Source organism: Dermacentor albipictus, chromosome 5, assembly GCF_038994185.2.
Source record: "Dermacentor albipictus isolate Rhodes 1998 colony chromosome 5, USDA_Dalb.pri_finalv2, whole genome shotgun sequence".
Lineage (NCBI taxonomy): Eukaryota > Metazoa > Arthropoda > Arachnida > Ixodida > Ixodidae > Dermacentor > Dermacentor albipictus.
In genome coordinates this window covers 159450248-159475084 of record NC_091825.1, presented here as the reverse complement: position 1 = coordinate 159475084, position 24837 = coordinate 159450248, and the positions used below count along the sequence as shown (strand labels likewise).

At 46.3% G+C, this 24837-nt stretch overlaps 1 long non-coding RNA gene across 1 annotated transcript in view; it reads right to left on the bottom strand.

Annotated features, from left to right (window-relative positions):
• The window catches only part of LOC135916657 (uncharacterized), a 124065-nt gene that overhangs the window by 3057 nt on the left and 96171 nt on the right, over positions 1 to 24837 (bottom strand). The window contains exon 2 of the long non-coding RNA XR_010569017.1: positions 7533 to 7559. This is a non-coding gene — a long non-coding RNA (uncharacterized lncRNA). The remainder of the gene's footprint in view (positions 1 to 7532; positions 7560 to 24837) is intronic.

Sequence of the window (24837 nt, the reverse complement as noted above, 5' to 3'; positions counted from 1 at the left end):
CAGTCTCCTTTAGCATTCTCCCAAATTTGCTCTTCGTTTTGTGGTTAATTTATGGTCTCGAAGATGACCCTTCTCATAGTTTCACAACACATTGCTCCCCTTGTTACTTACGCCAGTTCTTAAGCGTCTTTATCTGTGTAGCCGCCCTGCGTTTAGCAGATGTGGCAGAGCGGTGCCACTAAACCTTTGACGATGAGTTTTGACTCAGAGTTTGTCTCACTTTGGAGTGGTCGTTCCGGTGAGCTTAGTTTGTCGTGATTTGAAATGGTGAAAATAAGTTATAAAATTAGCAAGGGTGTTCACCTTTAGTATAAAATACCCTTACTTTTTATTTCTTAATACTACATGGCTGTCATTTTTTGTTATACAGCGCTCTTCGAGTAATATTTTGCTTTTACGCACCTTTCTTTTCATCATCACAGTGATGCGATCAGCCCTGAACCCGACCCTTCTGTGCTCAACCCAATTCTAAAGCTCTCCTGCTTCCCTGTACCCAGAATTCGTGTACGCGTACGGTTCGGGAATGCTACGTTGCTAGACCTAGTTCTAAGACTCCCTATGTTGGCAAAGAGCAAAATGTCTCTGCCGTTACAGGTCCATTTCTCTCCCCTCCTAATCTTATTGTTCTATTTTGGTACCATTAACGCAAAATGATCGCCGCATGCCTAACATTGGGGCATGTTTAACTCCACACACGTTACAACGAGACACTCGGCCGGAAACATTGCTGGCATGTCTTTGCAAGCCTTCATCCCTCTGCAGCGAGCCTAATTTTTCCGCTTCTTTGAGTATTCCACTGACTGATTACTTACGCAGTGCTAGGCTTCTTTCGGAACACGGACGGGTCATTACAGGCCAAATAGACCAGTATTTTTAATGCCAAATTATTATGTGCCCTATTATACGAAAATTCGTCGGGGTCATTGGCGTGACCGAAGATGGTACCAAAAATGTTCAATCGCGCATACAGTAAAAACACATGAAAAAAATGTTCGAATTGACGTCAGATTTCACAGGGAAGTACCTGTAAACAAAATAAATAATGGCTTTGGAAAGAAAATTTGTTAAGTTTTGGTTTGGGTGAGAATCTTATTCGGGCCTCCAGGGTCCGAGACGAGCACGCTTCCTCGACAACATGGCAGCTCCACGATTCCGGCTGAGTAAAGGCGCACCTAGTGCATGCATTATTGCAACCGTCAAGTCGCAGTCAACGGGGTGACTAAGCGTGTGGCCTAGTGCGTGCATCATTATCGGGCACGTGATGGCGCAGCCAATGGGGAAGAGGTGGCGCCACGTCATGGGTGTATAACATGAGCGCGTTCATGGCGTTCCGAGGCCTACAAACAGCACAATGCTTTCGCATTCGCACACGTAAGCAGTCGGAAGTGCCTCAGCCGAAGAAGTTTCTCTAGAACATCACAGATATATAGTTGAATAAAAATTCCACATGTTTGTTGGTGTTACAAATTCGTTCCCCACGTTTATTTTTCTTTTAATTTAAAACTTGTAGCATTTCAGCGAAAATTTATTTTTTCGGCCCAGTCACCAAAAAGGCATCAATGAACATTTTTTTACAAGGTACGTTGCATGATTAAGTTGGTGAACTGTTGTGTATGGCAAGACAATGAAGTGATGTGGCTGCCAAAATAGGCGATTTTTCAAGTTTTTGAATACTTCCTGAGCGTTTGGTAAAGGCAATAGGGAGTAAAATGGAAAAGCTTAAATTTTTTATCGCAACGCAAGAAAATCCACAAGGCCCAGATTAAATACAGAATGGTAGCCCTTTTAGCATGGTAAAACTGAAAAATGGCTGGTTGGTTAGGTAATTAGCTAGTTCGTTAGTTAGTTTTGTGAGGTATAATGGGGAAAAAACGACTACGGCGATGGTGCGCCAGGCACAAGGTAATGCTCAATCAAGAGTTTTGTGAAACAGATAGAAGGAATAAGACCTTCTTTTGCAGTTTATTTATGAGACTCGTGGCCTCCAAAAACCTAAAGATGTCGTCTAGGGGTACTAGTGCATGTTCCGATAGTAATAAATGTGGGTTAAATGGTGTCGATGTTTTGTATAGTTCGTGAAAATATTTCTATCATTCCCGAACGCTGGACATGTGACTAAATGTGATTCACAGTGAGAGGTCTTTTGCATTGTTCATACTCCACTTTTTGCTCTCCTCTTAGTAAATAAGTGTGTGAACTGTGTGTGTCCCATACGAAGATGGCGTAAATCGCTTTAATAAAATGTTAATGAAAAAGATAAAATAAATAAATAAATGTTAAAATAAAAGCTTGTTGTGTACCCTGGAGTCCCATTCCTCCTGCCACTTTGAGTAGAACGCTGTGCGAAGTTTGTGGATACAATCGCTGAAAGGTAACTTCATAACTACTCACATTCCGCGTGCCACTGTTAGTGCTAATTTATCTGACCTTTCATTTCCTGCGATACCAGTAGGGTTCGGCCGCTCGAGAAGGCGGATTATTTTGGTGTGTTCTTCTGCTCTTTGCCGCATCCGCAAAATGTTTCCTATAAAAGATTCACATTCAGATTTTAGATGTCGAGCCTTTAGTGCACTTAAGGAATTCATTCACATCCACCTTTTTGTAATTCCCATTTACGATTCCCTTTACGGCTATACACAAGGCGCATACTTCAGCTGCAAAACAAAACTGTGGCAGTCTAACGCAAGATTCTTAATGTTTGAATAAAATGGCCCTTCCAGTACGTTCTTGTGTTTTCCAGCCGTCCGTATAGAATTCAATATGTTCATTATATTTTTCTTTGTAGTGCCAGGAAATCCTGCATAATGTGCTCACGCGGTGTTTCTTTGTATTTGTCATGCGTAAAGGCTGAAAATATTTTGAAACTTTAAAGGGTCAGCTGGTCGTCTGAAAAAAAGAAAGCTTTGAAGGTCTAACCTTTTGCAAAAGAGCTTCGTGTTCGAGGTCAAAAAGTAGCTTTTGTGGTCGGCCTAAAAATATATCTGATACATCATTAGACAGGTCTACATGCATGCTATGCATCTGGGACGTTACAGAAAGTTATTATATTTCAACCCGAAAAATTATTTCTTTAAAATTTATGTGAGCACCGGCTTTTCTCCGACGTGCGTCCAAGCTTGCTGTCATGGGATGGAGACGACCAAAGTGGCTTCGTCTGCAACACAGATGACACAGAAATTATGTCATTGTCTGCGTTGTATCGCCAAGAGACGTACGTTCTAAAGCGATGCGGCTTAAAGGGGCCTTCACCAGGCCCCATATTAAATTTTGGTTATACGCTGGAAGTTGCTACGTGTCCTCTAGGGAGCGTTCTGCGGCAAAAACGTTACAAATCGGCTCATTAATAGCCGAGATAGGAATCTTTCAGTGCCGTGAACCCATGATTTCTACAGGCGGGCTCCACTGCCAAGCAAGACGCTCCCTCCACTCGCCCCATCTAGCCTCCGCAAGCGGAATTCCTTCGCTGCGTTCTCCCATACCTCGAGGATCGCGTGACGCATACGTCACAGGCCCCGCCTTCATTTTTTTCACCCCTCGCTTTTGTTTCGGCGCTATGCACTTCCGCTGACGGCATTGCACGCGAGCTGTTGTCTCGTTCGCGCAGCGCATGATGTTGCGCCCTTTGCACAAGGAAACATGACTAGTGCTTGTGGATACAGTTTTACCTCAGTATTCAGTGCTACACGAATACTGAGGCAGAACAAGCGGATCGCAGAGCGTGATCACAAGCTGGAGCATGGTAGAAGATGGCATAGTTTCGGTACCTGCGCACGTGACCGCACGACCTTGGGAACAACCAGACGAAGCGGAAGTACATCTTTCGTGTTTCGGTACGAAGTAACACAAAAAACACGCAGACATTCCGTTCGTGCGTTTTATGATTTCTCTAAACTTCAATTAGCCAATTGAAGCAGCAGATCGCGCAGATAACAGATGTCTTGAATAAATCTCACGTGTCACGTGTCACACGTCACGTGAAGTCACTTGTCACCAGGAGCGACGTCACATGACTACGTCATCCTCCGGCTTGGAGCGCGGCGGCCGCGAGGAGAATAAAGAAACGGCGTTCGGTTTGAAATTTCAGATCTTTCTGCAGCGCGCAGCGATGTAATACTTTGCAGACATGATAGTCATCCCGCATTGTATGCTCTGCGCTTTGTCATCTCAAAATGGCCAAACGCGGTGAGAAGCCCTTTAAGCAGGAGGTGCAGCAGGCGAACCATGCAGCCATTGCACATAAAATATTACAACGTGTTAAATTAGTGAGGCAGCCCGGCAAAGTTGATAGGCACGTTTTATGCAGCTTAGGAATAGAAATATTTGCTCCTAAGTAGAAAGTGAATCCAGAAATAGCGCGGATATTGCTACGCGAACGAAATATTAAGAATTGCAGACTATTTACAAAGTATTTACAAAAGAAAATGTTGCGCTGGCCAGTTAAGCCGACAGCTCGAGAGCCAGAGAGCATTCGTCGTCTTCGTCGGGGCACCCGCGTGCATCGGCCACAAGAAACACGCTTATGCATGGTTCATTGTCCCTGGCGGCGGAAGCACCGTCCCGGTGCGTCTAAATACCGGTGATAAGAGGAAAGGAATATGGTAGGGTCCCAGCGGTAGTTTTGGCTAACACGCTCATACAGGTTGAGCCAGTCCGCAACGTCGACATGATCTTGGCAGAAGAATATGCCAGGATCGCGGGGGTTGGTAACCGTAACGTACTTTGTTGGTGGGGTCGCAGAAGTAGAAGGAGACGAGGTGTCGTCACCGGGAGCCATGGCGGAAAGCAAGATGGTGCGGTCGCTGCGGAACTCCGTGGCGGGGACGGGGAACCGCGCCCTCCACCAAAATGTTACTCGAACGAAAGATTAAGAATTGGAGACTATTTATAAAAGTGTTTAAAAATAAAATATAGCGCTGGCCAGTTCAGCCGACAGCTCGAGAGTCAGAGAGCGGTCGTCGTCTTCGTTGGGGCGCCCGCGCGCATCGGCCACAAGGAACACGCTTATGCATGTATCACTATCATTTAGACACAGCATGATAAAATACATGCCGCACTGCAATACAACGCGACGTACCAACCTGCATTACGACCTGCAATGCAATGTGACATACTGAGGGGGCAGTACACTGCGCCCTGCTCCATGGAACATTTGTAAGACTTTTCCTTAACATGCTAGGCTATAAAAGTCTTATGTGTCCTGTTAAGGCTAATGCGCTCTCTCGTGGTTGATGTTCACTTCACTGGGAAAGTAAAAAAAAAATGAGTGGACGCTGCACCACTTGACATCGCTTGTCTTGGTATCGATAAAAGAAGGGAGTCCCAGTTTGTTGCATAGTTTATCGGGCTCATTTTCTAAACAATCTCTATTTGTAGGATGGCAAGGCTATGATGTCTGCGCGATACAGGCATGAAGAATTCAAATAATAATTGTTCCCGTTTAAAAACTATTACCTCGTTTTAACTTCTTACAAGCCTAGCAGACACGTAGGGTTACGCAATAATGCATCAAAGATATTCTTAGGCCGAACACCAAAGAAACCTCTTTTACCTTGAACACGAAGCTTTTTGCAAGAAGTTGGAATTGTGCAGTTATTCTTAGGCGACCTGCTGAAACTCCAAAGCTTCAAATGTTTTTCGGCTATATTAAGTCAGTTGGGCTACCACCCTATATTTATTTTGTGCCTTCTGAATTTTCCTGCGTTGATAGAAAAAAAATCCAAACTTTCTAATTTTACTCGCTTTTGCCACTTCCAAAAACACTCGAAGTGTTCAAATATTTAAAAATTGGCTGTTTTGGCAGTCACACCAGTTCATTGTCTTGATACACAAATCGTCTGAATGCCTTCATCGTGCAATGTCGCTATGGATGGATGGATGGATGCAAAACCTTAATAAGGTCCTGAGGTACGCGACTCAGCGCGCTGCGGGCCGCTCCCACGTTGGGACAGTCAGGCCTTGCCCGAAGGTCGCGGGATCGAATCCCGGCCACGGCGGCCGCATTTCGATGGGGGCGAAATGCGAAAACACCCGTGTGCTTAGATTTAGGTGCACGTTAAAGAACCCCAGGTGGTCAAAATTTCCGGAGTCCTCCACTACGGCGTGCCTCATAATCAGAAAGCGGTTTTGGCACGTAAAACCCCAAATATTATTATTATTAGGCCTTGCCCGACCGCCGCATCGTGGGCCCTCTGGACAGCCCATAGTTGCGCCCCGGCATCGGGGCTCTTGATAGCGGAGAGCCACTCGTCCTCGTTGATTTGTTGTGTGCCTCTTAACGAGGGGCAACGCAGGCATATGGTGTAGGTTAGCGATGTCATTGCAGTGCCTGCAAGAACTAGTGGCATAGGTGTCGGGATAAATTTTTTGGAATAAAGCCGGGTAGTGATATGAGCCTGTTTGCAATAATCTGAAGGTCAATGTCTGCGCTCTATTCAACTTCTTGTGTGGAAGGGGAAAGTCTCTCCTGCCGCGATGAAAAAAAAAATTAATCGGTACCTTCTAACTCAGTTGTGAAAGAACAATACATTTTCTCCGAAATGTAACGAAATTTTGTGCAAGAAGAATAAACGGGCAGAATGAGTCTTTTTCTCTCAATACGCACGTGCAAAGCATTTCAAGTGTATCAGTGACTGCCAAAAAAAAAGAGAAAAAACGCGGAGTAATTTGGCGTGGTACGACTTAGACGTATTTTTCAGGCGGCAAAATAGGCCATTTATTTCATTCGAAGAGATCCGAAGTGCTACATGGCTGAAGCTGCACTATAGTCTCTTCGCTATCCGTTGCGGCAGGAAGCAAAGTGTTCTATTTTTTATGTTTACTTGCTGCTTCGGTAACATACGTGTTCTTATTTTTGCGGTAGTCATCTTATTTTATTGCATTTTTTATGTTACTTTCACTCTCCAAGCCTGCGCCCGTTCTATAGCTTCACCGACCACCTCTGGCGATCAATGTTTTCTGGCCCGCCGGTGTCAACTGCGCCGGAAGCTACTGAACGCCACCCCGACGAGCTCCGGTCGCAGCACGTAGTGCAGTGATGTGCTGCGGGTCTGAACTCCTGCCTCAGGGGTCCTTGGGGCTTCTGGTGTAGACAAACTCCCGCTCAGCCCCGTCTTTGCTGTCGGTCGCATATTGCTCTTCGGGCGTGATTTATTGCGTCATCGTTGTCGTTCGGGCAGCGATGACGACAGGGTAAAGAAAAATAAATACGGGCCACGACAGAAGTCGGTGCCCGTGACTTGGCAACTAAACGATAATAATTTCACGAGAGAGCTAGCTGGATGGCCCCGAATAGCCGGGGGGGATAAGGACATCAAAGAGTAACTACAAGAAAAGAGGCGTCACGACATCTTATTTATGTCAAAGCAAACAGTCCTTACTGTTCATGTGCAGCGGGACCCCCCCCCCCCCCCCCCACATTTTCTGACTCATTTTCTAGTTATTCGGCTAGCTATAAAGGTATGAGTCATATAAGCAAGATTTAGTGTTCAAAAATGACAATTTTGTACGTAACATTGACGACTTGATAAACTTACTTATTTCCTTGTCTGGGTGATTTCAATCTGGAGAAAAAGAAAGAGAACACAGAATTTAGATTGGCTAAGCAGTATAATATGGAGAACTGCATTACAGTACATGGTCAGAGTGGGCACAGCTCAAAAAATGTAACATATAAAAACTATTTCCACAAGCGCTACAATCCTAAAACTCTAGACAGAACTAACCTTTGTTGAAAACTAAGTCTGGGGGCCTGAAACGCAAGGAACACGGCGCTGTCTCGCATCCTCTCTAGCTTGAGGCAAACATGTGGTCTACAGTCTTTAGCGACACTGGAGACAGAACTGCAACTTTGCTTCAGTGTAGTAATTTAGACGCGTACCGGCTGTCTTCTGTGCTGTACTGAACAATATTCCGAGAGAAGCGAACTGTTTGAGAGCAGTGAGTTGCTGCACGAGTGTGGTCACCAGAGTGAAACGTACATTTGCTGCCGCGTTTCTATTTTGGTATATCACAGAAATGGTGACATGATAATAAAATAATCATACATCTTTTGGTACTGAAATGAAACCAAGTACACGAGATTTAGCAACCCCGCAACAGCGACAGGCTACTGCTCTCCATATAGGAGTAACAAAAGGAATTAATAATATAAATAGAGAGCAGCAAGCTCAGAACATTGAGAAAGATGATTGCCATGAAAAGTAAATTGGGTCCCAGTGAAATCCGAGGAATTTTATTAAGCAGGAAATACGCACCATAAAGCCCAAAGGAGGGGCAAAGCTGTAGTGTCTGCGAAAAGAACATCTACCAATCGGTAGGCAGCCTGCCCTGAGAATGCCGGCGAGCAGGCGCCGCATTGCTGCATGTGGCGCAACGAACGCCGAAACAGACCAAGACGACGGCGTCAGTAAGAATGGCGTGACAAGCAAGGAAACAAACACGCAAGGCGTCAGTAAGTCCCCCGCCGGCGTTCAAGACTCGAATAGGTCGTCTTTCGACGGCAACGTTCGACGCGGGCCATGTTCTCCGGTCGCAGCATTCCCGGCCCATTTATCGTGCGCTGGGTAATTTGATTTGGTGTCGTTCGCTCTGCGCGGTCCTGCCGCACGACTATCGGTGCCTGTCCAACCATGCCCTTTTTCTTGTCGCGCAAACCAATCGTCGCTTACGGTCTGGCTGGCACCATAATGCCACTTGCTCTCCTTCCGGCATTCTCGATTTTGTTGCCGCGAGGCTAACACAACACGGGCTCTGCTTTCTGTTCATCTCGCCGACCGGCATCGTCGGAAAGGCTTCGGCCCTAGAAGATGGGACTAATAGCGTTAGCTAATGTTAATTGCTTTCTTTACAGCATTTGGCAGCCACGTGGTTATCTTAAGGCAATACCAGCAGAGGGGCAGATGAAACGGCCTCCTCGCATCTTCGCGCCTTAGCGCGTTGAATAGTGTTTCGTTTACTTTGTTTTTTGTAGTTTCCTTTTGTACGCGTTATATGATCTTAAACGCTTGTCTGCAGTGTTTCATGCTAAGCTATTTATTATATACGTCGTCTAGTACGGAGAGGCAGGTGCTGTTTACGCCGGATAGCCGGCCTTTATCAAAGCAAAGAGAGAGAGATAGGTTAACCAGATATCAGTCTCCTACACTGGGGATGGCAGATAGGGGTTAGAAAGATGACAGAGAGGAAAACCTAAAAAAACAAAAAAAAACACGAGCACATGGAGACACACACACAAATGGTGTTCCAGAGCGAAAAGTATTATTTGGACAGTGGTCACAGCGGACGTATGGGCCAAATTTGTCCAGAGCACTAGATCATTTCCCGCGGCCTGCGATATGGACTGCCATAATGGTTTCTGCCGCCTGAGAATATTGTACGCCGATCTCCTTACAGCTTTTCGCTTTTCTCGCTTCCTATCTTTTTGAATCTCTTTTTCCGTTCCGCACAGCTGGGTAGCAAACCGCCATTTTTTCTTGTTAACCTTTCTGCATTTCCTTTGTTTATGTCTCTCTCTCTCTCTATCTATCTATCTAATTATATTGTTGTCCAGAGAGAATGAACACCAGTTGTATCATTGCACAATGACGATGCAATTGTCGCTTACACGAAGCCTACTCCGATCACTAATATTTCTGAAATCAAATTAACCTGTCACGTTGCCATCTCTTCTTTGCCAATATGACATAATCTCCTTATTATTTATTTATGTTTACGTATTTTTTTATTTTGCTCACTGTGTTTTTTTATTGTACACTGGATCTTATTTTTGAGCTTCATCCAAAGCGACCGCTATTATAGCAAGGCGTAGCCAGCGCAAGCGTGGTATAAAAGTAAGACTCCATTCATGTAGGCTGTTAAACAAAAGAAATTTCAAATGAAACAAAGCGTTGGAGACTCTCTACAGAGCTTTGCTTTGAGTAACTGCTTAGTATAAGTATTGTAAGGAAGGTGCCACCTGATTCAAATGCGCCTTACGGACCCTTCGACCTATCCCCAGCTCGCTCCCAGACTGATCACCGTCCTCGGTTCGAACGCCTCCGATCACCCTCCCCACGACGCCGATCGCTTTCCCCTATGCGTCGACGACCCGTCTATAACGAAGAGGGAAACTAGACGACGCAGTTCCTGAGGCAAGAACTGCGCAAGTGTCGACATGCCGAAGTCCTCCTCCTTTACCTGCCAATGTCATTGATGTGTTTATCGAAGATGTCGCTACAGTCGCCCTCGTCGATACCGGTGCAGCTATTTCAGTTATGGATGCCAGGATTAGCCGTTCGCTTCGTACCGTGACGACGTCTCTGTCTGGATTGTCGCTTCGAACGGCGAGTGCTCAACCTATTCGCCCTACCGCTGCTTGTACTGCCCGTGTGACCATACAGGACGTTTTGTACATGATTGAATTCATAGTTCTTTCATCGTGCTCCCACGCCGTTATTCTAGGATGGGTCTTTCTCTCACGCCACAATGCCATCATCAAATGCGCTCGGGCTGAGATTCAACTTTTCCACCTTGGCGACCTGGCCTCCGTTGATGCTCATCCTGCCGCTAAAATTGTCGTGAAAGAAGACACCTGTATTCCCCCGTGCCCTTCAGCATTCGTACCAGTCTTCTGTAGTACCATATCCGACGGTACGGTCTTCTTCATGCCCTCTCATCACTATGTTACCCGAAAAGCGCTTCCTTTGCCCTTTGCAGCTCTTGACCTTGCCGCCGGTGTCAGCCCGATGCCCATTTGCAATCATCTTTCATCGCCGCCATCACTGCTCCACCGCGAATGCCTTGGTTACGTCGAGTTGGTCGATTCAACACGAATTGCCTCCGTCCTCGACGAAGTGCCTTCTACTGCCGTCCATGAACTGAGTGCCCTCTCCGTACCCGACTCAACATGGACTGGTGTGTTCAGCCCATTCATCGCCGAAGATCTGACGCATTCGCAGCGATCTCAACTTCTCGCAATCCTTCAGCACTTCCGCCGTTCTTTCGACGTTGCGCAAACATCTCTTGGCCGTGCATCGACGGTCGAGCATTACATCGAAACTAGGTCTCACTCACCGCTGCGACAAACACCATATCATGTGTCCGCTACGGAACGTCGCGTCATTGCAGACCAGGTCAATGACATGCTCCGTCGAGGCGTCATTCAACCTTCGCAAAGCCCATGAGCCTCTCTCGTGGTCCTCGTCACAAAAAAGACGGTTCCATCCGCTTCTGTGTTGATTTTAGACGTTTGAACAAGATCACGCTGAAGGACGTCTACCCATTACCGCGCATCTATGATGCTTTGGACTGTTTGCAGGGAGCCGAGTTCTTTTCTTCGCTGGATTTGCGGTCAGACTACTGGCAGGTTCCGATGGCAGAAGTCGATCACCCGAAAACGGCCTTTGTTACACCAGATGGCTTGTATGAATTCACCGTCATGCCTTTGGGACTTTGCAATGCACCTGCTACATTCGAAAGAATGATGGATTATGTTCTGCGTGGCCTCAAATGGAAAATCTGTCTTTGCTATCTTGACGAAATTGTGGTGTTCGCCCCTGATTTCGCAACGCACTTGCTCCGCATCCAGCACGTACTCACTTGCTTGACCAACGCCGGGATGCAACTTAACCTGAAGGAGTGTCGACTTGCTGTTCGTCAGCTCACGATTTTAGGCCATTTCGTGTCAAATTAGGGCGTTCGCCCGGATTCCGAGAAGTTACGTGCGGTTATTGCGTTCTCTAAACCTACCATTATGAAAGAGCTACGCAGTTTTATCGGCCTCTACTCTTACTTCCGGCGATTCGTTCGAAACTTTGCGTCAATTATATCGCCTCTCACGCAGCTCCTTGGTGGCGCTAGAGATCTCTCATCATGGTCTCCAGCGTGTGACGATGCCTTCACAACCTTATGCCGTCTTCTCACGCCACCACCCATTCTTCGCCATTTTGACCCTCAAGTGCCAACCGAAATCCATACCGATGCAAGCGGTGTAGGCCTTGGCGCTGTGTTGGCACAGCATCAACCTGGCCACGCAGAATACGTCGCCGCATATGCGAGTCGCACGTTAACCAAGGCGGAGACCAATTACAGCGTTACAAAAAAGGAGTGTTTGGCCATTTTGTAGGCGCTTGGCAAGTTTCGCCCACATTTATACGGCCGATCATTTGACGTAGTGACCGACCACCACGCACTATGTTGGCTGTCGACGCTAAAAGATCCATTGGGTCGCCTTGCCCGCTGGGCATTGGGAATCCAAGAATATGACATCCGCGTGGTTTACCGTTCCGGGCGAAAGCACTCCGACGCTGACGCGCTATCCCGATCGCCGCTCCCTCCGAAGGCCAGTCACGACTCCTCCTGCGAGTGCACATTATCCTCTCTGGACGTTGACACTATCGCTGCTGCACAGCGTAATGATCCCTGGACTGCATCTCTGCTCGACCTTCTCTCGGATACGTCGAAAGTTCCGGCGTCACGTACGCTTCGGCGCCAAGTTCCTCATTTTGCAATTCGAGACGAGCTACTATATCGACGCAACTATGCCCCAGAGGGACGCACCTTGTTACTCGTCATACCGAGAATCTTGCGATCAGAGCTCTGCTTCTGGTTCCACGTCGACCATCAGTGTGGTCACGCGGGAGTCTTCAAGACCTACAAAAGACTTCGACACCGCTATTGCTGGTGCGGAATGTACAATTTCGTTCGAAAGTTCGTCCACTCTTGTCATGAGTGCCAACGCCGCAAAGCGCCACCGCACAACTCCGCGGGTGAACTCCAGCCTTTAAGATACCCATCCCGACCCTTTGATCGTGTGGGCATAGGACTCTACGGGCCACTTCCGTTGACTCCTACCGGCAACAGGTGGATAATCGTAGCGGTAGAGCACTTAACCCGTTATGCGGAGACTACTGCTCAACCAAATTCTACAGCGCAGGAGGTCGCCAATTTCATACTTCGCCGTTTTCTCCTTTGTCATGGAGGTCCAGGTGAACTTTTAAGCGACAGAAGCCACGCCTTCTCATCTGAAGTCATCGAACCACTGCTTGCTGAATGCGCCATTGTATATCGTAAATGCACAGCTCATCACCCACAGACTAAATGTACCCCGGAACGCTTTAATCGAACTCTTGGTGACATGCTCGCCATGTATGTCTCACCTGATCACTCTAACTGGGACCTAGTTCTTCCGTTTGTCACCTACGCCTACAACACCGCGACTCAGGCCACTACCGGATTCTCACCCTTTTACCTTCTTTACGGCTGTCATCCTTCGCACAGAATTGACACCATTCTGCCCTACCGGCCGGACCCATCCGAACGCCTGCCGATCTCGGAATCCACCAGACACGCCGAGCAATGTCACCAGCTGGCCCGCCGATTCACCTCGGACGACCAGAACCATCAAAAAGCCGTTCACGATGCCCAGTACTCGACTCCCACTTTTCTCCCGGGTGCTCTCGTATGGTTGTTAGCGCCACACCGCACGCCTGGGCTCGCTTCAAAACTCCTTCCGAAGTACGACGGGCCATACCGCGTTCTCGAGCAAACATCACCCGTTAATTACCTGGTTGAGCCGCTAACGCCGCCGTCCGACATGCGACGTTGTAACCGCGAAGTCGTTCACGTTCAGCGTGCCAAGCCGTATCACCATTCTACCGTCCTTCCAGAAAACTAAGTCGCCAGGATGGCTCCTTTATTTCCGCGGAGCCATTGTAAGGAAGATAATGAAGGTGCGCACACAGTCAGCAGCATCGGCAGTATCAAGCGCGCAGCAGAGGCTCGAGCTCGGGAATTGCTCGGTGCATCCTAGAACTGGCGGTTTCTACGAACCCCAATAAATCTCCTTTATAGTATAATTAACCCGCTTCAATATTATCAAACACGCTGGAAAATTAAACAGAAAAATTTGGTTATAAGTGAGCCCAGCGTTATGACAATTGTCAATGAGGTATTTCAACTTGAGCACAGGCACTACGTTTTGGCAAGTACTGCGTACTTGATGGGTCGTTCACGCCAGTACCATTCTACGTTGCGGGTGCTACTCGAACAGTGGCTCCATGCGTGAGAGAAGTTCCAGCGTGGACACGAGTGAACGCTTTAATCGCTGTATACTCAGCGTAACTGGAGGGAAGAGAAAAGTAGAAGGCAGGGAGGTTAACCAGAATAACGTCCGGTTGGCTACCCTACACCGGGGGAATGGGAAAGGGGAAACAAAGATCACAGGGAGAGAGGAGGGAAGGAAAGAAGGAAATTGCGGCGAGTTCGCTGACGCGTATGGTCTTACAGAAATTGCATTAAAAGTCACAGATGGTTGCACAAACCCGTCGTCCTTAAGAAACACAAAAGCGCCTTCACCGCTTTATGGGCCGACGGGCGATGGGGGCGGTGTTCCAGCAGCACTTGCACAGAAAGTGGCCGATTGTCCAGTTTTTGAAAAGCTTTGACAAGTTCTTGTCTCTCTGGGGCATATCTTGGACAGTGGCACAGCAGGTGGTCGATGTTTTCTTCGGTGTCACAGACCTCGCATGCTGCGCTGTCAGCCATTTCAATTAATGTAGAGTATGCCTTTGCGAAGGCCACTCCTAACCAAAGGCGGCAGAGAAGCGCAGCTTCACGTCGAGGAAGTCCGAGTGGAGGTCGGAGTTGCAGGGAGGGGTTTAGTCGATGGAGTCGCGTAAGTCGTAGGTTCGGCGAGTTCCACTCGGTCACTGTGAGACTGCGTGCCAGGTGTCTAAGCTGCCTTGCAGCGTCAGTCCTCGAAAGCGGAATTGGAACGCTGTGCTCTTCTTGATGTGCTGTGCGAGCAGCGTTATCGGCAGAATCATTTCCATTGATGACACAGTGACCAGGTACCCATTGAAAAACGACCTCATGACCTTTTTGTTGGACATCATGGTAAAGTTTCACGACTTCGTATGTCAATTGGTCATGACATCCGTGTCGGAGACATGACTGCGTGCACTGTAATGCCGGTTTTGAATCGCAGAACACAGCCCATTTTCTAGGTCTTTCAGAATCAATGAATTCCTGTGCTCGACGCAGGGCCGTTAGTTCTGCCGCCGTTGAGGTCGTGACATGCGATGTCTTGAACCGCAGTGTCAGTCCTCGCGTTGGTATAACGCGTAACTGACTAGCAAATAAGGCTAGGAGGTTTTCACGACCATCGCACCAAGTTAAATCCACAAGTCTATCATAGAAAGCCTTGTAGATGTTGATACGTTGGACACTCGTAGAAGTTGGGGTGCCACCAGGGGTGACAGACGTGAGCGCTACACTCGCTTGAGCTGGGGAGCGAGTTGACATTACGACGAGGCGAGACAGGGGCTCCGCGAAGTGATGTCAAAAAGCACAGGGCCAAGTGCCATATAACGCGCCCTTAATAGCCAATCTCGGCCCCGCCTGAGCAGATCCTGGTAACATCAAGATGGCGCCGCAAAGACGAAAAAAAACGGGGGGGGGGCAGCTAATAGATATCTGGTTGGTTATTAAAATATACAAATATTGTATATAACGCTGGACATAAGTTGGGAATTTTGTCCTTTCCGGTCTTACCTAGCATAAAAGTGACTCTGACCACTCTAACGACACGCAAATTGAACTTCATGACAGCACGTGTGAAAGAATTGGCAGGGTCATTTTTTATTTAACGGTTTTACGTTCTAACATAATTTGTAAGGAAGTGCTGGTGCACCGGTTATTCCTTTTCACAGACAGTGAATATATATTAAAGATAAGCACCCCAATACGAGATTAAGCAAAAGAAAACTTCAAATAGTACACAATGTGGCGGCATAAGTCTGCATAAAGACGTTTCGCTCGTACGCACTAACACAGCTCACAGAAATAGACAACGTCGGATAGCATGAAGCCACAATAAAAAAAGATAAGGACACTCTAGAAGAAATAATATGCGCTATCATTATTACTTCAGTCAGCTTGCAACATAATTAGTAGTGGGTTAGAATACACAGTGTAATCAACATTTTTTACGAATGCTGTTACTTCCAGAAATATCTGAAAGGTGATTAGCGTGTGTCTTTGCAATGTGCATTCCTACCTTATAGGCTTTAGACCTCAAGGCTTAAGGAAGAGTGAACAAGGTTATTTAGCGATTATTTAGTTTAAAATATTGGTTAGAGCAGCGACGTCGAAGAGAGCACGCATTAGGTATTGATGAGGGATACCATGTAGCTTCTGACAAAGTACAGTAGAAAAACTAACCAACTATGCATGCGTGTGCAAAACAACAGCATAATTTATTCGTTAACCATCCCACAAGTCATGCTTTTCCAGAATGACGCTGTCTACGGATGATGCTGGATTAGTTTTGTCTATGCGTGGTTCAGTAAGGCACAGTGAAATATTAGCCGAAATAAATGTTTTCATTCCGCAAAAATAACAACAGGTCCATGGCTTCCGTGCTCCGAAGTTGATCCTGAGTCCCCTTTCCCAGCACCACACTAGCGCAGTCACGAGGCTACCGCGCCGGTTAAGCCAAATTATTGTAGAAAGGAAAATGACGAGTACAAGCGAAACATACTGGCATGTTCTGATTACTGTGGCTACGATGCAAAGAGGGCATGATTAACAAACTTCTTGCCGAACGGAGTGCCGCGAACCCTCAATAAACGAAAAAAAAAACTTTTCGTGATGTTCACCTGTCAGTTCCCTAGCAGTCCTTCCATTCCCTGGACAAGTTCCCTAGGGAGGAATTACATTGGTCTCGCGAAAGTCGACGGCCGCTATTTCAACACGAAATATTTTGGGTGCTCGCTCGGTCGTCCTGCTTAAGGCGGAGTGCGTATCGGTCCGGCGCGGTGCGTGTCGTGCGGCCGGTGCGACAGCGCGAGCGCCGCAGCCGGTTCACAGCGCTTTCGGCCTTGCAAAACACGGGGTCATTCCCGCCACTCGCTGTCACCACCGAGACCACATGGCGTCCTGTTTCGTCTACGAAAAAAGCAGCGCCAAAAAGGGCGAGCCAAGTGTGGCAGGCTAAACATCGCTGGGGGATCGGCTCGGAAATTTATGTGGTAGCTTAGCCACCGCCGACACCGGATACATTTGGTACGCCACGCAGGGAGGGGAGGACAAAGAAAAAGATAACTGTAGTCTGGAGTCAGCACTTTCTTTAGTGTAGAAACCATCGCCAAATTTCAGGGATTTCTTTATATCGAGAGTAGAGAATTGTTGGTGAAAGCGTACAGGTCTACCTGACTTCTGTTTTGCTAGTGTGGCGTTCACCAACTCCTATACCTTCCTAATTGGAGTGGCCATAGCCGACGTGTGACACATGCAGCTGTGACGAGACACTCTCACACATTAATTGGCGGTACGCACGATAAGGTGTCGCGAAACATGTGATGTGCCTAGTACCGGAAAGACTATGCGATATTTCACTATCAGAACAACATTCTTTAGGTCAATTCCCCGATTGGGAAACTTGCTCCTAGGTTATATTTGCGCTGCTCCCTCAAGTTCCTGAGGTCTACACGCCTAAATCATGAACTTTTAGAACGCCGTCTGCTACCGCGGTATAGTGTACGCGGTTTAGCTTTAGTGCTCCCTTTTTCTTTCTACTTACGCTCTGTTTCTATTTTTCTAATCTTTTTTGCTTCCCCCGAGTGCGGGATAGGAACTATAAGTTCGTGTAGTTAAGCTTTCTGTCTTTCTATAGTATATTCGTTTTCCCTCTCTGGTGTCTTGTGTGATATTTCTCACGCTTAAAATGAACAGTTCAAAGTACTTTTCAAAGTTCAGATGGGCAAATTAAGGGCGTTACTTGCAAGTGATTACACGTTCAACGCCGCTGGTCCTGGCGCGACAAGAGTTGCATGAACGTTGCAGAGAAGTTCCACAGCCTCTGAAAGCACACCACGGTGCCGGGAAAGCGCTACGAGGTCACAACAAGGAACGCGGACCCAAGCGGAGAAAGACGTCACGAAAATCTTTAAAGCATCGCCTTTCTCAGGAAAAGCGCATGCCGCAGTGTCGAGGTATACCCATGCACTTAGTGGAATTATCAGGATATAACGTTGATCTTCCTCAAGACACATTCATGCAGATGCAGCCAGTCACGAACCTTCAGCCACATATGCCTTACCGCTCTGCCGGCAACACCCGGCTCTGACGAATCTCACAAAAAGTAAATTATTCGCCGCTCCATACACGCATCAGCAACCTCCTGTCGGGGCGACAACCCATGCCGTCTCTCTGACCATAAGGAATTTGCACTGAGAAGGATCTGCGTGGCAGCTGCTCGCAGCCCTGCTGCCGCCTGTTTATGGGTTCGAGATCATCGACCAGACTTCGGCGCTGAGGGGTTGATAGATCCCTGAAAGGCGCGCTTCAACGGTACAATTTATTTTACACATTTAACGCGCACAATCCATCTCATGCCGCAAGGTAAGTTATCAAAAAAAAAAAATAAAAAAGCAAAAATGCCACTGTTTCTCCCAAAATGCCAAGCTTCGATTGCGATTGAAAATTGCTAGACACCTATATAAAGTGAGGATAGTAGTTTTGTCGGTCGTATAAACTTGTAAACATTCATCAACTATCTAAACTAACAAATATGGTCTAACGCACGCACAGGCAAACATGAACACATCTCAATCGATGACCGTGTGCACTCGCTGTCAAAACGCAGGCTTGAGGAAGAGCGGCAGCAGAAGCGAGCTAATTGTCCTTTGTTCTGCTTCTTGCTTCAACACGAACTAATTGACGAGAACACAGCGCACACGGAGCCATCACCCCCATAGCGCTTCCCCGAATAATCACTAGAGTCAGCCGTGGCGATGCCATCGTTCAGTCACCGTGGGAATGATGGTTGGTAGATGGATTTGTCTGATCTTGGTGCTTGGGGCTTCAGACGTTCATCTACCTGCATGAGCCTAAATTTCAAATCAATTTATACTTTTTAAATTCAGAGGGCAAATAAGACTGTGCAAACACGCATAATCGTTTCTAACTGCTGCAGTTCCGCCTGTAGAAGTAGCGAAATTGAAACACGCCAAGAGTTTGATTAAGCTGGCTTATCCGAGAGATATCTTAAGGATGTTCTTGCCAGTTGTCGACGCATGCGTCCATGGCGTAATGGTTTCATTATCGGGCTTCTGTGCTCGATATTGAAACCAATACGTCGTGTATTTGGTCCTGTTCTCGAACTCTTCTGTCGGAGATTGTTATAAACGTTTATTTAATCATTTCTAACGCATTACTTTGTTGAAAATGGGGAGTTTGCAAAGTCACAAAGCCGTTTATAGCGAGAAGCACGAGCTAAATTACCACATTTGCAGGTCCCATAGAGACTAGCGCTACAATTTGATCTAGTAATTATTGTATGAAACTCTATCATCAGCCCTCGGTGCGCCTAGTCTCTGTCCCCACCGAAGGTCGCTTTCAAGATGGCGCCCAATCGCCCATGCTCAGCCGCGCCATACGCAGCCGTCGCCGGAGCACGATGCCCCCCTGTTTTCCTTGCGCGCGATGGAAGACGGCGCGCATCCTCTCCGCCTTCCTCACCCTTGCATGCCTTAACTTGCACCCGCAGCACACGGTGCGCGGCCGCGGTAGTACCGCAGTCGGACCTTATGCAGAACACCATGGCGACGCCGTTGCCGACAGCGGAAATTCACTTGGACTGTTGATGTAGGGAGTCCCAGCTGATGTTATCCAAGATAATAAACCAAAAAAGAAAGGCTAAAGAAAGATAGTGCAAGATACGATTTTAACATCTACAGTGTACGGCCGCTATACCTCCGGCAGCCGACCACCGTAGGTCTCAGGGCTCAGGGCTCAGGGCTCAGCCAGTCTCTCTGCGCTTATTGCAAACAGGCTCACATCCCACGTCATACCACATTGATAAAATATTTCCAGAGAGGGAGATTAAGATGGACGGCAACGATTGTAATTACATCATTGGAATCAGACATATGATGGCGGGGTGCCCTGCGACTCTCCCCAACCTCGTTGAAGATTGGACACAGTGGGAAAAAAGGATTCAAAGCCCATTGTTTGAAGACCAACTCAGGGCCGTCCAGAGGGCCCATGACGTCGCCGAAGGGCTTGGCCTGTCGGTGCCAACGTGGGAGCGGCCCGCCTTTGCTTAAACAGTCCAGCCTTCGGACCTCATTCCAATAAACGTTTTCACACCCACAAACACAGTGCCCTTTTCTTTTTTTTCGCTGAACAGCTTGACTAAAGTTAGTTTTGACACACTGTTTAATTGCTATCGCAATAAAAAGAAAACAGGGAACGCGCTTTCGACGTATCGGTCTCTTTACATAGAACTTTGCTGTACTAAATTTTTAGTTGTTATTCTGCGAGACCACACAAGTCAGTCGAGCTTCCTTTTTTTTTTCTTGTCAACTAGTTTTAGCGTCGTTTTCCGGCCGTTCCAAAGGGTAATATATAATATCAGCATCTAATATTTAAGGGGCGTAGGACATTCGGAAATGCTCAACTTCCACGTTGAGTTTGGGCTCGCGGATCACATCAAAGCTTGTCGGCAGCTGTAGTATGGGCAGCCATCACGGTGTTTTAGTCTGAAGTTCTTTGATGAAACTGCGCGAAAATTGAACTTTTTCACTGATCATACGACGCGCAAGAGTTTTAACGCTGAGCGTATATGTCAATATTTGCTCCGATTACTAGTATGTGCTTAAATGGCAGTACAAAGAAAATGTTTGCTATAGGCTTGAGCTCACTTAGCTCCCATATACGCACGCATCATGTCCTGCGACGTGGTTTCGCGTGTAGCGTTGCAGCCACCAGCGGTTCGAGATAGAGAGAAAGAGAAAGCGCTTTATTCAAAAGCTGAGTCGCTAGCCGACGTATATTCGTGTACATGCCACTTGCTTCAGCCCCCATCTTCTTAATCATCTCATTGAACTTCATGCGAAAAGGTTGTGCTGTCTGTACATGTCTCGAATCAGAGGAAGTGTGTTCGTTATTCGTGCAAGGGGAGAAAGTAGGTTCAATTTCGAAATTGGGCTTGCTTCTATGCGGGCTTCCCATTTGCATATCATTCCTTTAATTTGTTTCGAACTTCATACAGGGGAGTTCAGAGGTATCTTCTATGCTCGTGCTGCTCACAACAGCACTTTGACATTTGACTTCCCTTTCATTTTGTCGTTACTTCGAGCGAAATGCATATTTGTGCGTTGTCGTTTCCTGCGCTTCAACGGCCATTGGCTAGGAGCAAATAACTCGCTGAGATTTAAAGCAACGATCCCCAATTCTCTCTATCCTTCGTTGAAAAATCTAAACGCACTAATTCCCAGCTGTATGCCTCAGCCCGCGTGGTTTAGTATGCAGATCGCAGATTCAACTGAGGTCAGAAAAGTGGGCAAGTGCTGCGAAGAGGAAACACCATCGGCTTCTTTCGATATTCCTGGCACGTATACTCTCGCAATGTCCCCACTGACCTTTTATTTTTATTTTTTGGTAATGTGTTGCCGATGGTAAACGCTTCCGCAGGCTTCGTTAAAAAGGTTGGCAGGAGGTGAACGGCATAATGGCTGTATGTCACGTAGTTTTCATTTAAATCTGAATGAACCTTTAATGAGACACAGGGATCAAGCTTAGCCTCTTAATTAGGTCGTGCTGATGTACTAAACGAGTTTCTTTGTGACGCGAAAGGTAAAATAAGTGGAAATACCGTGAAACTGATGTGGCGTGGTTGCCAATTGCCTGACAAAGGTGCCACCATTTTGATGCCTTCCTTGTTCGCTTCTATCGTGTATATTGGACGATGGTGAAAGCTAAAGAAAAGCTATACTGGCGTAGCCTTAAGAAATTGGGCCAAAGATCGGGCAGATGTTCAATAAAGTTGAACTGAATTGAATATTCATCAGTCATGATCACCAGACTGATTATGTTCACTGAACTGCGTCTACCTGCGACAGCAAAACGAATCAATAATTATTTCTGAAAAAAAGAAAAAAGGAAACAATGCCATAATTTCCAGCAGTTCAGTTCTAAAAAATAAATTATAATAAATTAAATATGTCGGGGATGCGGCAAGGAATCCACTGTATTTTACCAGACAGGTATTTCATTTTCTATAAAGTCAAATAATTTAATTACGCAGCGATGTGTAAAATGTGTTTAATAGGGCACAACAGTGCCTATTATCGATGCTCTGGGGTGCAGCCGCATTGTGTAGTGTTTTTCTTTGGGAAAAGAAAACTGAAGCCCTCTGCATCGCCTGAACAAAAAAAAAAGCAAACAGTAGACAGCACAACCGCTTATGTGATCCGATAAGTTGCTGTGATCAGCTATTTTTCATTATAAATCAAAATACCCACAAAAAAAGGTTTCGTCGTTAAATAGTGACTTACGGTTTCAGAAAATACAAAGTATCAGACAAAAACCAAGATTGTGGTTCCAAGTAAATGAATTTAGTTGAGCAGCCTGTATGTCAAGCAATTAGTGTGTTTTAAAGTACTATGTTCAACACTTCTTCAATTCAGCTACTTAAAGCTCGAAGAAAGTCGAACCACCACATTTAGGGAAACAATTTGGAAAATTTGCGTTATAAAACAATATATCTCTGAAATTCTCCTTTTCATTATTTTAGTCCTCACGGTTGCCTTCGGCGTCGCAAACAATGACATAACCTAAGCACAATAGCGCTAACATTTACTTATAGCTGTTCCATTTAAGATGAAAGAGAGATGCTGTCTTTATTGAGAGCTGGAGATGTTCGCCGCGCTGATGGTGTGGCCTGCTACTTCAGATGTCGGTCCAAATATATGATACTTTTCATTGACCTATATTGAGCTTGCGTTACTCGGCTTTCATTTTAGAATTTTGATGAACCGATTTTCTTAATTTGGCCTACCCCATTCGTAATTACTGTGTATGTGCCATCAGATAATATAGCATTTATGACACCCAATATAGAGCAACAAATTAGTGCCAATGAGCACACCTATACTCTGCAGGTTCGAACAATAAACCGCTACATAAAACCTGCAAGTTTAATGTCTGCCGAAAGGTGCCTCAAAAGCGCACAGACTTCTTATGAAATATACCATGTTTTCCAATGTCTTATTTGATTTTCGTATATTTCCTATGTTTGGCCTCCCTCATTCGTGGGCCGCTAGACATGTGCCCCTATCACACAAGGGGAAGTGTACCGGCAGGGTGTATTCCTTTTTTTATAGCTGCACTAAATATTTAAATATCACCCATGGCAGACCGCACCGTTGAACTGAATTATTGATGAAGCGGCCACTACTTCTACGAAAAATCAAAATGCCTGATTAAAATAGCAAACATAATTAACTAATTATCGGCTTATTTACTTACTTTACGGCACATATTCCAATTTAGGAAGTGTAGGCGTAGCCACTAGGAATGAACTTTCAGGACTGTGCCATTTTCAAGATAACAATTTTCAAACTGTCCGAGGAAACGCATTGGGGTTCCCGTTAGTTTTGTGCTTCAGTGTACAAAACGGCGTCCTCTTAAAGAAAGTAAGTGGAACAGTGCATTTTTACCGTTAGTTTTACGGCCCGTATCTCGAAACCGGTGCCATCTTCACCTTAAAAGATACTAATGGGCTAGTTGGCGAGCCACGATATTGAAGGGGTGTGTTTTGCTCTGGCTCTCACCTCACTGCCGGAAGAGCACATGCGTTTCTCAAGGGACACTACAAGGGACGGGGTTTCAACCAATAAAGCAGTGGTTGCAGTCCAGCGCCTGTGTACGTCCTTTCTATGTGTACGTGTACGTGTCAGATGTAAGTACACTGCTTCAATATCACGGCTTAACAATTAGCCCATCAGTATCTTTTAAGCAAATTGACTTTCTTTCTTTATTCAATACTGCAAACCTTAATTATTCGGGCTCACTACCTCTCTGTACTCTTGAGCACCCACACCATGTCGTCGCCCTGATTGCAGCAGCTACATGCAAGGCCAGAGCTTTAGGTTTCTCGATTAGGAATGAAGTGCTGCGTATGGAAGTGGTGGCGTTGCTTGGTAGATGCGCCGCGTCAATCAGCCATAAAATGCGGTTACGCAGAATTCTGCGCGCAGAATAGCAGCACCAAGTTCACATCTACAAGGACCATCTTTACCTTCTGTTCCGTGTTTCCTCACCTCCCACGATTTCAAGATACAAGTGGCTGGAATTTTCTAAGATCATCGACAGGTCTGCCGAAATGTTGGGGCGACACGTACTCTATCAACTACGTGAGTGCGTTCCCAAGAAGGATTCTGGGACAGAAAACTTTGTCCATTGTATCGGTGATGTTCAACTACCAGAACCAGAAAGGCGCGTTCTTAACTATAGCCCTGAATTTGCTGTGCAGCCTACGATGAATCGCCCAGATTTGTTCAATATGGTAACACAAGTCGCTTCACGTGTTCTTGAGACTGAAATAGACAGATGTCTTTCTGAGGAACTTGATATGATCGAAAGGTGCAAGCGGCAGTGCACTAAGATGCCTTTGCATATAACAGTTTCATAACTAAAAGAAAATTTGTTGTCTTTAGTTGCAGCTGACAAACAAGGCGGTTTCGCGGTTTTTCCAAAAAAGCTTGCACAAATGCAAATCTTCTCAGGCTGTTCTGTCCATCTTTCACAAATGTCCTGACGTTTCCCTAAAAAAATTAAAGAACAAAGCGATAAGGTTTTGCAAGCAGCTTAAACTGGAACAGCTTGGGAAGTCCGTTGGCGCAAAAAAAGAAGTTAGGTCTAGATTTATTCTTTGCTGCGAAAACGCATAAACCTGAGTGTTCGCTGCGGGTAATTATCTCAGAGAACGTGGAAGAAAAGCCTCGCCAAGTTTTTACACGAAAAACTTAATCATTTAACCATCCACGATCCCTTCCTAGTTCGAAACTCAGAACA